This window comes from Lactuca sativa, chromosome 4 (genome assembly GCF_002870075.4).
Source record: "Lactuca sativa cultivar Salinas chromosome 4, Lsat_Salinas_v11, whole genome shotgun sequence".
In the NCBI taxonomy this organism is placed as follows: Eukaryota; Viridiplantae; Streptophyta; class Magnoliopsida; order Asterales; family Asteraceae; genus Lactuca; species Lactuca sativa.
Window position 1 is genome coordinate 277,865,001 of NC_056626.2, and position 9,399 is coordinate 277,874,399.

Here is a 9,399-nt window from a genome sequence, read left to right on the forward strand (position 1 = left end):
TTTATGACTTGCAAACCATTGACCTTCATTGGAAAGGAAGATCTGGTCAGAGTCATGGATTGGATCTCGGAGATGGAGCTAGCCTTCATAACGTGTGGTTGCAGAGGCAAGTTGCAGACCACGTTCGTAGTACGTCAGTTCAGAGGTGGCGCTATTCGTTGATGGAACACTCTAGGGAAGACCCTAAGCCCTAATGAGCCACTGCAACTGACTTGAGCAGAGTTCTTGGTGCAATTCAAGCGCAAGTTCTACTCGGCCCAAAATATGCTGGAGTTGGAGAACAAATTTATGACATGGAAGAAAGACAACATGTCAGTTGATGAATACACTAATGCCTTCACAGTCAAGACGGAGTTTGTTTTGCATATCGTCCCATATGAGCTGACAAAAGTTGACCGGTACGCAAAAGGACTTCCATGGGAGTACGCTGTGCCAGTACGTCAGGCACCTACTCTAGAGGTAGCTATTTAGGCTGCCAAGTCTGTTGAGGATATGATCAAGGGGAGAACCACCAGCAAGGTTGAAGTTGGAAAAAAGAGAAAGATTGAAGGAACTTCAGTTTCCAACAAGAAAAGTAAATTTTCGAAGTCTAATTCAAAGAAGTTTGGAGGGAAAGGAGGAGGCGAAGTGAAATGGTGTGAAAAGTGCAAGAAAAAGCACTATGGGAAATATAGTGAGGAAGTGACTTGATAATAATGTGGAAAACTGGGCATTATGCCAACGAGTGTCCGTCCAACAAGAGGATGTGATTTGGATGTAACGAGGAAGGGCACATTCTGAAAGACTATCCGAAAAAGAAGGACGCAGCAAAACCAAACATTCCACCAAAGCCGAAGGCGAGAGCCTTCCAGATAACACTGGAAGCTGCGAAGGATGAAGCTGATGTCGCTTCAGGTACCTTTCTTGTAAACAAATTGCCTACCCAAATTTTATTTGATTCTGGAGTCAACTACTCCTTTTATTTCACATGAATTTGGTTGAAAACTAGCTTTGCATGTCGATAGACTAGATAATGCTTTATTAGTCGAAGTTGCTAGTGGCAAGTTTGTACCTGTTAGCCATCTTATGAAAAACTTCTTCATTGACTTGAATGGTGTCACACCCCCGAAACCAGACGGCGGAAACGTCCGAGGGCTCGCGTGACTTGAATTGAAATATCATCATAATGAATATACATGAACAACACATACATCACCAGTATTACATAATACAACTGTCATTGTTCACATCAAGTACATTGTTTAAACATTACACATCCATAACATAAATTGTTTGAGAATTTTCAAAACATAACATCCTAACACACTTGGTATTGTTCTTCAGCTTATCTGTTACCTGAGAATATAAATTATTTTGAAAACTTCAACATATATAATGTTGGTGAGTTTATAAGCATGTTTGATATAAAATTAGTTTGTACCGTTTGTAAAACCAAGAAAAACCGATATTTTCTGTACAAAAACTATTTGTGAAAAGATGCGATATTCCATAAGTAGGGGTGAGCAAAAACCGAACCGATAAAAGAAAAACCGTAAAAAACCAGAATAAACCGCAACCGAAAAATCGAAACCGACGCAAAAACCAATGGTGCGGATTTTATTTTTTAGAAAAACCGAATTTATTGGTGCGGTGCGGTTTTTATCTAGAAACCGGACCACCAAAACCGAACTGCACCGCAAGCTTATTAACAATAAAACAAATCACTAATTTATATTATACAATTATGCATATTATTTAAAAAACTAATAAACTCTAATTTATACATATATTATATGTTGAACTTGACGGTAATTAATAATTAGGTATTACGTTTAATATGTGAGTTTGTCACTTCGTGTTTGTGACTTAATGATTATGTGTAAAGTATAAACACTATGTGAGCTACAACTTGCAAGTTTGTAACTTCTAACCACAAATTGAATAAAAAAATGAGTTTGGGAATATAGTTTGCAAATGAAGTGATCAAGTAAACAACATAAAAAACGCACCATATGTTTGACTCGGTTTAAAATCGTACATGTGAACATAGAAAATGACAGCTTGTCATTCAATCATAAGTCTTCACATGAACACCACGGTTAAAAAAAAAATCATACAGGTGAACATAGAAAACGCACCATATGTTTGACTCGGTTTAAAACCGACACCAAACCGGTACAAACCGAAACCGCACTTAAAAACCGCAAAACCGAACCATGGAAAAACTGCACCCAACGGTTTCTAGAATTCAAAAACCGCACCTTGCAGTTTGCGGTTCGGTTTGGCCCTAAAACCGCACCGTGCTCACCCCTACCCATAAGTGCATGTGTATGTGAGTTCAAAACAAGTAAAAGTGATTTTTATTCAAATTTGATTATTGTATTATAGTTGTTGTGTATAGGAGTGAATAATTTTGTTCCCCCGGAAAACCCGATGTTTTCCGATATTTCCCTTTTTTTGTTTTCTACTTGGGCCGAGAGAGGGAAAAGGAAAAGAATGGTTTGGGCCTTTTGTGCTTGAGTCCCATAATATGAGGCCCAATTTGATGGTTTTCGTCCCATTGGGCCTTTAAAGTAGTTCACGGCCCAAATCTTGCATAAAAGAATGGATTTGAGTCCATTAAGGCTAATTGGATTTGTCATGGCCCAACAAGGCCCATTAAAGGTAAACTAGTCCATTTTAGACTTATAAGGCCCAAAAAGGTTAAGTCTCATGATAGTGGGTCCAATGAGAGCCCATCCAAGAGTTCTAAGCCCAAAATAATCAAATTGGAAGCTTATTGGTCCATTAGTCCCAATAAGGAAATCCTAGTCCATATTGGACTTAAACCGGGATTTCTAGGGTTTCCAACCTTCTGTTGATTATTTGAGTGTCTGTATAGAGTGTTTGATGGAATTTTTTGTCATTGAATAAGCATCATACATGCTTTCAAGTTTTAGTTACAATGTTATCCTTATTTAATGTTTACAAAGCATTAGAATTCCTAGTTGTGACATCATCCCCCCGTTAGAGGGAATTTCGTCCCAAAATTCTTTTTGAAGCTAGATTTGAGAATGCGAGAATAGGTGAGGGTACTTTTGCTTCATCTGGTCTTCGCGGTTCCATGTGAATTTCGGTCCATGTTTTGTGTTCCACCGAACTTTCACAATCGGGATGCGACTTTGTTTAGTACTCTTCACTTCCCTGTCCATGATTTCAACCGGTTCTTCGACAAACAAGATATTCTCGTTGATTTCGATTTCTTCCAATGGGATAACGAGAGTTTCGTTGGATAAGCACTTCTTCAAATTGGAAACATGTAACACTGGGTGTACACTGCTGAGCTCGGCAAGTAGCTGCAGTTTATAAGCCACTGGACCGATTCGGGCAAGAAACCTGAATGGTCCAATGTACCGTGGGTTTAGTTTTCCCCACTTCCCAAAATGAATCACCCCTTTCCAGGGAGAGACCTTTAACAACACCCGATCCCCGACTTAAATTCCAAGGGCTTTCGACGTTTATCAATGTAGCTCTTCTGTCGGTCTCGTGATGCTTGTAGTCGAGCTCTGATTTGAATTATCTTCTCTGTCGTTTTGCGTATGATTTATGGTCCTATTAATGCATTGTTTGGTGTCTGTCCTCTTGCTAGCTGAGTGTCACCTACCTTAGCCCAACACAATGGTGATCTACATTTACCCCCATATAATGCTTCAAAAGGAGCAACTTTGATGCTTGAGTGATAACTGTTGTTGTACGAAAATTCAATTAAAGGCAAGTGGGTATCCCACGGCCTTCCAAAGTCTATCACACATGCGCGAAGCATATCTTCAAGCGTTTGAAAGGTTCGCTCACTTTGACCATCCGTTTGTGGGTGGTAGGCAGTGTTCATGTCGAGTTGTGTTCCCATAGCTTTCTGAAGCCATTGCCAGAAGCATGAAGTGAATCTACTATCCCGATCTGAGATGATAGATATTGGTATTCCGTGGAGTCTCACGATTTCCTTGATGTAGGTTCTTGTCAATCGTTCCATCTTGTATGATTCCTTTATTGGCAGGAAATGAGCGGATTTTGTCAACCTGTCGATTATTACCCATATGGTATCCAATCCCTCTATAGTCTTGGTTAATTTGGTCACAAAGTCCATAGTAATCCTTTTCCATTTCCACTCGGGTATTACCGGTTGTTGTAATGGTCCCGAGGGATTCTGATATTCTACCTTCACTTTAGTGCAAGTAAGGCATTTGCTAAAGCAGGTGGCAATTTTTGCCTTCATGTTAGGCCACCAATAATGTTGCTTGATATCCAAGTACATTTTATCTGAACCTGGATGGATGGAGTATTTTGTCTTATGGGCTTCATTCATGACTACCTCTCTGAAGCCCCCAAGTTTAGGGATCCAAATTCGATTCATGAAATAATGTGCTCCGTCCTCCTTAACTTCGAAGTTCTTTTCCATTCCTCGTAACGCTCCGCTTGTTTTGTTCTCTGCCTTCATGGCATCGAACTGGGCTGCTTTGATTTGCGAGGACAGATGGGATTGAATGGTTATTGAAAGATTCTTCACACGACGATTTGAGTATTCTTTCCGACTCAAGGCATCAGCTACCACGTTAGCCTTGCCTGGGTGGTACTTGATTTCGCACTCATAATCGTTTAGCAACTCAACCCACCTTCGCTGCCTCATGTTCAACTCCTTTTGATTTAAAATGTGTTAGAGGCTTTTGTGGTCGGTGAAAATGGTGCACCTTGTACCATATAGGTAGTGTCTCCAAATCTTCAAGGCAAAAACTACAGCTCCCAATTCGAGATCATGAGTGGTATAATTCACCTCATGTGTGTTTAGTTGTCGGGACACATAAGCTATCACCTTCCCACGCTGCATGAGTACACAGCCTAAACCCTGATTCGAAGCATCGCAGTAAACCACAAAGTCTTCAATTCCCTCTGGCAATGATAGTATTGGTGCACTACAGAGTGCTCGTTTCAGAGTTCGGAAGGCAACCTCCTGCTTTTCCGTCCATTCAAATGGTACGCCCTTTTGTGTAAGCATGGTAAGTGGCTTGGCTGTTTTAGAGAAGTTCTAAATGAATCTTCTGTAACAGCCTACGAGCCCAAAAATTGACGAATTTCCATGGGTGTCGTTGGGACTGCCCATCATTCAATGGCTTTGATCTTAGAAGGGTCTACATGTATACCTTCTTGACTGACAACATGACCTAAAAAGTTTACGCTATGGAGCCATAACTCACACTTAGAGAGTTTTGCGTATAACTTTTCGGTTCGTAGGGTTTCCAAGATTTGTCGGAGGTGTCGGCTATGATCCTCTTTGCTTCGAGAATAGACTAGGATATCGTCGATGAAAACAATGACAAAGTTGTCGAGGAATGGTCGGCAGATCCGATTCATTAGGTCCATGAATGCGGCAGGGGCATTCTTTAGACCGAAGGGCATTACAACAAATTCATAATGTCCATAGCGAGTTCAGAAAGCAGTCTTGGGGATATCCTCTTCCCGGACCTTAAGTTGGTGATATCCGGATCGCAGATTTATCTTAGAGAAGTAGTTTGCTCCTTGAAGCTGGTCGAATAGATTGTCGATTCGTGGAAGTGGGTAGCAATTTTTGATAGTCAGCTTATTCAGTTCTCTGTGATCGATGCACACCCTAAAGGACCCGTCCTTTTTCTTAACAAAGAGGACCAGAGCTCCCCAGGGTGAGAAGCTAGGTCGGATGAATCCTTTGCTCAAGAGTTCGCTAAGTTGGCTTGACACTTCTTGCATCTCCGCTGGAGCCAACGTATAGGGTGATTTGGCAATGGGTGTAGCTCCCGACACAAGGTTAATTCAGAACTCGACTTGTCTTTTTGGGGGTATCCTCGGAAGATCTTCAGGAAAAACATTCGGGAAATCGTAAGCTACTGGAATGTCTCGAATATTGACCTCTTCTTTGGACTTATCCACAATGTGAGTCAGAAATGCCAAATCATTCTTTTGTAGACACTTATGTGCCTTAATACACGAGATAAGACGAAGATTTATACTGGGCTTGTCTCCGTATATAATTAGGGTTTCGTGATTAGGGAGGTGAAGGCGAACAGCCTTCTCACGACACATAATTTCGGCATCATGGGGGCTCAACCAGTCCATGCTGATAATCACATCAAAACTCCTAATAGTTACAGGAATCAAGTTTATTTGAAAGACGTGGTGATTTAAGGTCAGGGTACATCCTACGTAGATTTCCCCAGTTGATTCTGTTTTCCTATTAGCCATTTCCACCGTAAAGGTTTCATTAAGCTTCTGGGGTTGTTGTTTTAACAAGTATTTGAATTTATTACTCACAAAACTCCGCTTTGCCCCAGTATCAAACAGGATGCATGCATATGTGTGGTTTAGGAGAAACGTACCAGTGACAACGGGATCCTAAACCGCTTCTCCTTGAATTAGGGAGGTTAATCCCCAGATGAATCGTTCGATTTTCTTCCCTTCCGAAGTAATCATGCCAGGGCACAACAGAGACAGTTCGCTAAACCTTGATATGTAAGCATCGATGTCGGAGTTTCGGACTGTGAGGTTCCATAACTCTTGTTCCATTTTCTGAATTTCGCCATGCGGGTAGTACTCGGCCATCAGGATTTCCTTCAATTCCACCCACGGCATGGCATTGGCTACGGGAAGAGTCATGGCCTCCACATGTCCATTCCACCAGGTGAGAGCTTGATCAACAAATGTGCATGCTGCAAACTTCACCTTGACTTCTTCGGGTCAATCACATATCTCGAACACTGATTCCACTTTTTCAATACGTCTCTTTAGGGTTATCATTCCCCATGTGCCATTAAAGGTTTGTGGCTTGGCGTTGGTGAAATCTTTGTAGGAGCATGTCTTGGTAGGCCCCTGGTTCATTCCGTTGTTTGAGCTTCCAGCCCCTTGCCTGTTGCCTCCACCATTGTTTCCATTGTGGATCTGCGCCAGTGTCATTGTGAATGCAGCCGATACAACTGCTTGAAATGCAACTGAGTTGATTTTGGTATCGGCTCGGGGTTTCCACGGGTGGGTCGCTGAGGCATCCTTATGTCATGGAACGGAAAGATGTTGAGTGCCTATAATTTTTGTGAGTTTGTGGGCCTATGAACTAGGTGTATAGTATATACTTACGAAATTTTTACATATTGACATACCACATGGAAATATAACACATAGCAGATAACAACATCACGATAGAACACATATTTTTCCACTAATAATATACGTACTTTAATACATGAAAATTTGCTCGAAAGAGCATACATAAAGGGTACAAAGTTTGGCAGCGTAACGACTCTATGAGTAGTGTAATCACTTAAACATAGAGTCAATGGTGCATAATATAGTGCGTACAAAAGAAACCTAACACTAGTAGGGAGGTCTACTGGTCCGGAGGGATCTAGGATGCGTCGGGTGGTGGGGCTGATGACATGGACGCGCCCTGAAGATGCACCACCTGTCGTTCTGTGGCTCGTAGTCGTTCCTCCCAAACTACCTGTCATACCTGAAAGTTATGGATTACCTCCTGAGTTTCTCGTTCCACTCTCGCCACTGCGGGCTCGCATCTGATTCAACTGCTCGACAGTACCCTGGGCTAGGTCACCAGTATTCCGCAACCATCTCACCATAACAGGAAGTGCCCAGTCAGCTGGTCCTCCATCTCTCATACCATAGAACTCCCTAGCCATCCCGTATGGGTGTCGCTGTCCCTGCTGTCTGCTCCATCACCATATATCAATTCCCCATGGAGGCGTGGGGCCAGTAGGTCCCATCCGGTGAGCGGGCACCCTAATCAGTTAGGGTGGGTTGATGACTTCGGACTCCGCATCCGAATCGCCATTGTCGTCGTCGTCACCGGGTTCTTCCTTGGACTCCTCCTCCGAGTCTTCTTTGGCTTCTTCTTCTTCCAAGTCTACCACTGGCTCGGCAGGTCGGCCCTCAACTCCTACTTCAGGTTCTTCTTCGGACTCCTCCTCGGGGTCTTCTTCAAGCTCTTCTTCAGACTCCTCTTCCAGCCATCCGTTATTCCCCTGGTTGGGCAAATACGGATCTCCACGATGATGGAAACCGACCATACAGTCTGTAGGAGTGTGTATAAACTACTATTACTCCTAAGATGTTTTAGTTGTTATATAAATTGAGTTTGATGTTCTCTTCGTGGTAATCAAAAGGGTATGTTTTAGGTTTACCGACCATCACGGTCACTCCATGGCATGTGATAGTTGTATTCTGGAGGAAATGTAGTTGATCAGGCTACATTCGCCCCTTAATACAACTATGAACAGTCCTGGCTTAACCGAGATGTCAGGATCATCTTATTTGATTTGGTATTATGTTCATTTTCCTATGTCGTACAAATAAAAGTGTTTTATTATTATATTTTATTTATTTTGTTCAGAGTTATTTAGTCCCTCGTTGGGTTTATAGTTGCATATCAATGTGAGGTTAGATATGCCAGTTCACTATAAACAGAGCTCTGATATCAACCTGTCACACTCCCGAACCAGACGGCGGAAACGTCCGAGGGCTCGCGTGACTTAAATTGAAATATCATCACAATGAATATACATGAACAACACATACATCACCAACATTACATAGTATAACTGTCATTGTTCACATCAAGTACATTGTTTAAACATTACATAACATAAATTGTTTGATAATTTTCAAAACATAACATCCTAACACACTTTGTATTGTTCTTCAACTTATCTGATACCTGAGAATACAAGTTATTTTGAAAATGTCAACATATATAATGTTGGTGAGTTCATAAGCATGTTTGATATAAAATTAGTTTGTACCGTTTGTAAAACCCAGAAAATCCGATATTTTATGTATAAAAAATGTTTGCGATGATCCCATAAGTGCATGTGTATGTGATTTCAAAACAAGTAAAAGTGATTTTTATTCAAAATTGATTATTGTATTATAGTTGTTGTGTATAGGAGTGAATAATGTTGTTCCCCCGAAAAACCCGATGTTTTCCGATATAAATAGTATGATAGTTTTGTATTATTGTATCGTCACAATGAATGAATATTTTCCCCTGATTACTTAGATGGTGTTGGATCTCTATGTGAGTCGTTATAACCATGTATAATAATGTCTAGTTCGTCTGTCTTGGCATTCTAGCGAATGTCGTAATTGATTTAAGATTTTTTCGCCCTAGACTAGCCGAGTCTAACTGTAACGAACATCATAGGTGTGGGGGAGTCACCCCCGTATAGATCTATACACAAACTCTCGCTCTCTCTCCAGGAGACTCGGTTATAACTACAGACTACGACCGACACTTAATAGTGTCACCCGTTATTTCCCACTAAATCCAACTGAATTTGAATAACCTTGTTTATCAACCTAATTTTATGTTTACTTGAATAACAAAGATAAGCCTAACAAATGAAGAGATGA